Source organism: Mus caroli, chromosome 6 (genome assembly GCF_900094665.2).
Source record: "Mus caroli chromosome 6, CAROLI_EIJ_v1.1, whole genome shotgun sequence".
Classification (NCBI taxonomy): Eukaryota; Metazoa; Chordata; class Mammalia; order Rodentia; family Muridae; genus Mus; species Mus caroli.
In genome coordinates this window covers 32122924-32131477 of record NC_034575.1, presented here as the reverse complement: position 1 = coordinate 32131477, position 8554 = coordinate 32122924, and positions in this window count along the sequence as shown.

The window sequence follows — 8554 nt, the reverse complement described above, 5'->3', positions numbered from 1 at the left end:
AACCCAATATCCCGCCAAGTAACTCAGGGTCCAGTAGCAGGACGAACACGTGTGTGCCTCCAGGCAGCAAAGGCAGGTTCCAGCAGTAGGCGTGGCAGGANNAATGAGCAGGTAGCTCCACCCTTGAGCAAGCAGGTTCCAGGCTGGGGGAAGGGAGGCCACACCTGATCTCTTCTGTTCCCATCCCCCCACTCTGCCCCTAGTCCACCCACAAAATCTATTCTATTTTTTCTTTCCAGGGAGATCTATGTATCCCCCTTAGAGCTCTCCTCTTTACTTAGTTTTTCTGGGTCTGTGGATTATAGCATGAGTACCATTGATTCAACAGTTAACATTCACTTATAAGTGAGTACATACCTTGTTTGCCTTTCTGGGGCTGGGCTACTGCACTCAGGATGGCTTTTTTTCCCCCTAGTTCCATCGATTTGCCTGAAAATATCATGTCATTTTTTAAACAGCTGAGTAATACTCCATTGTGAAAATGTACCACATCTTCTTAATCCTTCCTTCAGCCGAGGGACATGTAGATTGTCTCCACTTTCTGGCTGTTATGAATAAAACCGTTATGAACATAGTTAAGTGTCTATAAAAAGATGGAGCGCCCAAGAGTGGCATGGCTGCATCTTGAGGTACATCGATTCCGTTTTCTGAAGAACCGCCATATTGATATTTATAGTGGTTGTACAAGTTTGCCCCCTCACCACCAATGGAGGAGTGTTTGTTCCTCTTGCTTTACATTCTCACCAGCATCAGTTCTCACTTGTGTTATTGATCTTAGCCATTCTGGCAAGTGTAAGGTGAAATCTCAAAGTAGTTTTGATTTGCATTTCCATGATGGCTAAGGCTATTGAACATGTCTTTCTTTGTTAGGCATTCTAGTTTCCTCTGTAAAAAATTCTGTTTAGATCTGTACCCCATCTTCTTATTAAATTTATTTATTCACTTTATAGCCCCCCCTGTACTCCCAGTACCCTGACACACAGATCCTCCACCCATTCCACCCTCCCCTTCTTTGAGAAGGGGGATCCCCCTCTAGGTATTACCCCTCCACTAGTACAGCTTGAAATCAGTGATGGTGACACTTCAATAAGGTGCTTTAATGTTCAGGATCATTTTAGCTATCTTGGGTTTTTTGAAGTTGAGTGTTGTCCTCTCAAGGTCTGTATAGAATTGTATTGGAATTTTTGTGATGATTGCTTTTAGTAGGATGGCCATTTGTACTATGTTGATCCTACAGATCTGTGAGCATGGGAGATCTTTCCATCCTCTGTTTTCTTCCATTTCTTTCTTCAAAGACTTGAAGTTTTTATTATACAAGTCTTGTACTTGTTTGGTTAGAGTTATCCCAATATATTTTATATTATTTGTGGCTATTGTGAAGGGTATTGTTTCCCTATTTTCTTTTTAAGTCCATTTGTCATTTGCATGTAGAAAGGATACTGATTTTTTTCTTTTAGTTAATTTTTTTTTTATCTAGCCACATAGTTGGAAGAGTGTATCAGCTGTAGGAGTTCCCTGCTTCCCTGCTAGAGAATTTTTGGGGTTGCTTATGTACACTATCATATCATCTGCCAATAGCAATTCCAATTTGTATACTCTTATTCTCCTCTAATTGTCTTGTTGCTCTAGCTAGAAATTTAAGAACTATATTGAATATATATATACATGTATATATATACACACACACAGAGAGAGAGAGAGAGAGAGAGAGAGAGAGAGAGAGAGAGAGAGAGCGAGCAACCTTGTCTTGTTTATTATTTTAGTGGTATTGCTTTGAGTTTCTCTTTATTTACTTTGATGTTGGCTATAGTCTTGCTGTTAATTGCTTTATTATATTGAGGTATGTTTCTTGTATTACTACTCTTTCCAAGATTTTTTCATGAAAGAATATTGGATTTTTTTCAAAGGCTTTTTTGGTATCCAGTGAGATGATAGTGTGTGTGTTTCTTTTAGTTTGTTTCTATGGCAGAAACTGTTGACTGATTTGTATATGCTGAACCATCCCTGCATCCCTGAGATAAAGTCTACTGGGTCATGGTGGATGATCTTTTTGATCTTTTTGGGTCTGTAATTCTTCTTTGTTGAATCTTTGTATGGTTTGTGTATCAAAGTGACTTTGGTCTCATAAAATGAATTTGGGGATGTTCCTTATGTTTCTAATTTACAATTTGAGGAGTATTGGCATTAGTCCTTCTTTGAAAGTCTGGTAGAATTCTGCATTAAAACCATCTGGCCCTGGGCTGTTTTTAGTTGGGAGACTTTTAATAACTACTTCTATTTTCTTAGGTGTTGTAGGTCTATGTGACCATATTTTCTGGCTACTTTATTGGGTTCTTATGTATACTACCTTTCTCTACCCCAATCCCTTCCAACACCCCAACTCTAGGTAGGTGAGAAAGAAGGATAGAGAGGAAAAGTAGCTTAAATCTCTTTGGATTATTTCCTACTGATTAAAGGCATCTAGTTCCTTGGGGCAAGTGCAGTCTTCAGCGTCAGGATATCTCCAACCAGCAACAGCAAAAAACGGCAAATGGCAACCAGCAACCATCAATCCAGCAAACAGCAAAAGCAGCACCAGGAAACAGCAGCAGCAGGGACAGCAGCAGGAGCAGCAGGAGCCACTGCAGCCTCTTGGGGCCCTGGCATTTTTATATAATCTCAAGAGACCACAGAATTACAAATGTAAACTATCTTCAGCTGGCTGAATCACACTCCTGCAGGAGCATGAGGCAAATCATAGTCAGCTGCTGTGGATAATCTGAAGTAGCCCCATATCCCACATCCAAGATTTAAACCAAAACACATTCACATTACATAAAGGGATTTTAAAGAAACCAACATTCTCATTACAAGTCTGTTAAAACTGTTTATCTGATTTTGATTTAACACATTATGTACTCTTAACTGATGAGCCACCTCTCCAGCTGAGCCATCTCTCCAGCCCGACTTCCTACTTTTTAAAATACTCTTGTTTGAAATTTCCATCTACCTTGGTTCCCCTGTTCTGCTATGTACTTCTGTGCAGCATCTGGGGTGGTAGGATGGGAAACTAGAGAGAATAAAGGCTTACAGAGGTTGAGTCCATCCTCATGGGACCACAGTTCCACTGGACAGATGGATGACCTTTCTACAGCTTGGATTCTTTATGGTTCCTATTACCTCTGGCTGCTACAACATCAACCATGGAACTGCTTGAAGATGTAGTACAGGGTAATGTGTGTGAGGGAGATTATGGAGCTCAGACTTTCAATATTTTGAGCCTGACCTTTTTGAGTCAAAATCAGAGGTCTCCTGGGGTGGTCTGTACCCTGGGACTCAATATCTGATTATCTGGGATAAAGCAAGGGACCCCAGGTTGCATTTGGACTTCTGGTCTTCAGTAGCTTCTAGTCCTGAAGTTGCTTTGCCATGCATTTTCAGGGTTTAGAACTACATTTAGCAGAAGAGTGAGGGTACAGTATTCCAACCCTGTTCTACCTTAAATAGAATCTTTACATTATTTACATTTATTTTTAATGTATTACCTGTTAATTTGCTTTTAAATATTGCTTTGCTTTTCTTGTCAGAAATGGGTGAAATTACTTTTTGTATACTGTATTCTGAAATTTTCTGTTTCCTTTCTTGTTCCTTTTTTTTTCTTTCTTTTTTATGTTTTGGTTTTGGGGGGTTGTTTATTGCTGTTGTTGTTCTCAAGACAGACTCTTGTTATATAGCCCTGGCTGTCCTGGAATTCACTATGTAGACCAGGCTGACCTCTAACTCACAGAAATATGCCTGCCTTTGTTTCTCAAGTGCTGAGATTAAAAGCATTTACTGCTATGTCTGACTTGTATACTAATATTTTCAAATTAATCTAAAAGTCAAGTGTTATCAGAGTCAGTTGTTAAATATTCACATGTGTGAACCCAATTTTAAAACACAACCATTATGGTTATTAGTGAAAAACAAATACTAAGTAGTAGGGTATGGTGACACATTCACGTAATTCCAGTATAAAAAAGGCCAGAAACAGGAGAAGGCAGAGTTTAAGGCCAGCTGGGCTATAGGAGACACTGTCTTAAAATGTGATCTTAGCCCAAAGGCCAAGAAACAATAAACTCTGTCTCAGAAAACCAAGAACCAAACCAAACAGCAAAATGTTAATTATGTAAACTTATAATTACGTTATATTAAATACAAAAGAAATAAACGTTATAAGCTTTAGCATTTCCTAACTTACTGAAGTCCATTATAGGCTCTGTTCTGGAGGATGTTGTGAATCTTGCTGGAGGAGGAGGTCCTGGATAACCCTGTGCTAATGCTCAGCTTTTCCACTTTTGTCTGGTAAGGTCTCCCTAGAAGCTGGAAACAGCTATAGTGGGAGCATATGTGAAATATATATATATATATATATATATATATATATATATACACATATATACATATGTGTGTGTGTGTGTGTGTGAGCTGGAAAGATGCAATGGGATCCTCTCTAAAATCATGTGTGTGTGTNTGTGTGTGTGTGTGTGTGTGTGTGTGTGTACATGTGAATGCACTCATGCCAGGTTCAGAATGTCTGAGGAAGGGACAGTGTGATACCATGGACCAACCCAATCAGGTATGGGGGGGGGGTTCCCCCTGGGACAAGAGTCCTCAAAGGCTAGGTGGGTAAGGATTTGGCAGTGACAAACAGAAACAAACACAGAGGCAGTTTGAATCTGAAAGTATTTTGCAGCTCTCAAGCAAGGTTTTTAATTCATAAAGAAACAAGTATTACAACTCTTAGAAGATGTGTTCAGTGAAGCAATCACAGATATGATATCATCATTATCATTTGGCACAGAAAAACACAAAAATCATCCAAGTATTACAACCCTGAAAGGATGTTTTCAGTGGCATATTTCCAAGAACACGTTAATAAATTTTTATGGTCAGTTATTGTTTAATATCTAATACCTGATTTTTTGTAAATCTTCAAAGCATAAATTTAAACTATTTTAATTCTTTTTTTTAAGGCTTTCCTTACTATATACCAAAGCCCACTTCTGATGACACACTTGTAGCCATATGAAATTTTATTGTTGGGAAAGTTTTTAATCTATCATAATAGTATTATACAATTTTGTAAATGATTTATGACATAAAATGCTGGTTTTCCTGGCTAGTGACCCCATCTCAAGGGATAGTTTCTTATCCATTTTTCTAGCTTAAAATTTTAGATTAGGCTATCAGGAACATGTCATAAATAAGAAAAAGAATAAAAGAAAATAGAAGAGATAAATTGCCGTGAGATCTATGGCTCAATATTTTGTTCCAGCAGAGAGTTACACAACCAGTTCCAGGAGGCCTCTTTCTTTTGAAGTTTTTAACCTCAGTATATGGAACTTGTCATACAGATTCTACTGTGGTTGGTGTATCAGTGTGACACAGTTCCCACCCCTGGAGCAGAGCAAGTGAGACATGGGTCTCCTCAAGTGCTGATGGTGCTTTAGGTATAAGGCTTGTTTACACAATAATGTATGTATTTTTCTTGTTCCAGAGAATGCTCTCCCTGTCAAAGTCAATGAATTTATGATAATTAGAAACGGCACAAATCCAGGAAGTAAGAATGTGTCTAATGTTTCTTGGCAAAATGGTAATGCTGTGACTTTCAGGACAGCCCTTAAGGCTGTGAGAAAGAACTGAGAAAACATGAGTTTAAGAATATATAAACAAGATTTCTCAACTATGCAAAATATAAGGATGCAATGTGAATTGTATGAGGGAGGGGATTACAGACCTGAAAGAACAGAGGCAGCTGCACCAGTGAGTCAAGAAAGAGAAAGGAATAGTTAAAAAAACAAGGCTCATGGTTCAATTAATAAAGGAGCAACAGGAAGTGAGGGAGTGGTGATCTCAGAGTGGGATCCCACCCAGCTAAGCGTATTATTTGTGTTTACAAAGGCAGATGAATCTTTGAGCTCCAGGTCTGTCTCCACAGAAAGTTTCAGGACAGCCAAGCTTAGTCAGTGAAGGAGTTAGAAAACAGAAAGCTAACTTTCTCATATAAAAATAGCTTCTATGCATAGATTTGGCAGCCACAAATGCTGTGCCTAACAAACTGCATAGGATTTGCTATGTTAAAATAAGTACTTTCTGACTTGCCATGCTGGGTTCCTGACACTTAGGCACACCTGAAAGGATTGGGAAAGAGACTACAAGTGCCAGCTAGCAACCTAAGAACATGAAATCCAAAACAGCTCAGCAGTTGGAGACAGGATCTTTTCAGGCTCCATCTGTGCCCCTGGAGCTAAGGCTGTCCCATAGCCCTCTGCACCAAAACCCCACCCAGGAGAGAGCTGGTCTCCCCGGGAGTGCTGATACACCTAAGACCACAGGCTTACAGGCCCACAGGAGGGATAAGCTCCAGTCAGAGATAACAAGACCTACTAACACCAGAGTTAACCAGATGGTGAGAGGGAAGCACAAGAACCTAAGCAATAGAAAGGCTACTTGGCATAATCAGAATCTAGTTCTCCCACCACAGCAAGTCCTAGATACCTTAACACACTGGAAAAGCAAGTTTCAGATTTAAAAATCACATCTCATGATGATGATAGAGGACTTTAAAAAGGAAATAAATAACTCCCTTAAAGAAATACAGAAGAGCTTCCAGTTGGAGCCAGCCCTGAGCCACCTTGGGTTCAAACTCAGTAGATGGTCCCACCGCCCCTAGAGGACCCTCCACACCACAGGTGCCCTAGCACACCCAGGATCTTAGGATCACTGGTGAGCAGAACGCAACATCTGTTCCAAAACAATAGTGATGGGCCTGTGCCAGCAGGATCAGGGACACAGGAAACCAGCCCAACCAGGGGCATGGGTTCCTTCAGGTCAGTGCAAGACCTGGGCTGCCACGGACCACCCAAATCGGGTATGGTGGTCCCTGGAATGAGGTTCCTTGAAGCTAGGTGGGTAAGGATGCAGCGATGAGAAACAGAAAAAAAAAAACACACAGAGGCAGTTTGAATCTGAGTGTATTTTGCAGCTCTCAAGCAGAGGATTTTATACATTAAAAACATTTGGCACAGTAAAGCACAAAAATCATCCAAGCATTACAACTCTGAAACTATGTATTCAGTGAATCACAAACAGAACAGGTAACATCATTATAAATCATCAAAATATAACAATTCTAAAAGGACGTAGGGGGGGCTGTCGTCCAAGGCTAGTGGCAGGAGCAGGTTAATAAATCTTTAACAGTCAGTGCTCTCAACTGCTGAACAAACTTTCTAGCCCCATGGTCAATTATTATTTAACGTCTAGTGCCTGATTTTTTATAAATCTTCAATGTATAAATTTAAACTATTTTAATTCTTTCTAATTAAGGCTTTCTTTACCATATACCAAAATCCACCCCCAATGACACACGTGTAGTCATATGAAATTTTATTGTTGGGAAAAATTTTATCATATTGGTTTTGTAAATAATTTAGAAAGTAAAGCATGGAATCTGGCAGAGCCTGCCAAAAACCCCAGAGGACTCTCCACGCCTCTGGACCTCGGGATCACCTTGGGATCACAGGTGAGTGAAACACAACATCAACTCCAAAGAATCAAGGAGGGTCTTGTGCCAGCAGGAACAGGGACAAAGGAACCCCACTCAACCAGAGGCCGAGATTCTTTCTGGTCAGGCCAGTGCTGCCATCTTCCAAGTGAACCCAGCTGAGGGCATCTAGGGCCCCAGAGGACTCTCCAATCCACAGGACCCATAGCACACCCAGGACCTTGAGATCACTGGAGAGCATGTGGGCGACAGAAGCAACAGAGCTTCTTGGATATGGTCCCTTTGGGCCTTCATCCTTAGCCAGGAGGCAGATCTGAGATCCAGACCCCTTGGCACCTTCCTTGCCAGAGGAGAGTCGGCCTACGGAAAGGGGTGTGACCCCAGGACTCAGGAGGTGGATCAGAGCTCCAGACTTCTGGACACCTGCCCTGCAAGAGGAGAGCTTGCCTACAGAGAATGCTCTGACCACAGGGACTAAGGTGAGAGTTGGACTCCCAGGAGTGCTGACAGAGGCTAACAGAATCACAGGAGGATCAAGCTCCAGCCAGAGACAGCTAGAACATTAACACCAGAGATTACCAGATGACAAAAAGCACATGTAAGAATCTTACTAACAGAAACCAAGAACACTGGGCATCATCAGAATGAGTATGCCAACCACAGCAAGTCCTGGATACTCCAACACACCTGAAAACCAAGACTCAAATTTAAAATCATATCTCATGGTGGTGGTAGAAGATTTTAAGAAGGGCATTAATAATTCACTTAAAGAAATACAGGGGAACACTGCTAAACAGGTAGAAGCCCTTAAAGAATTACAGGAAAATACTGCTAAACAGGTAGAAAACCTTATAGAGGAAACACAAAATCCCTTAAAGAACTACAGAAAAACACAACCAAACAGGTGATGGAACTGAACAAAACCATCCAAGATCTAAAAATGGAAGTAGAAACAATGAAGAAAACCCAAAGGGAGACAACTTTGGAGATAGAAACCCTAGGAAAGAAATCAGGAACCATAGATGTGAG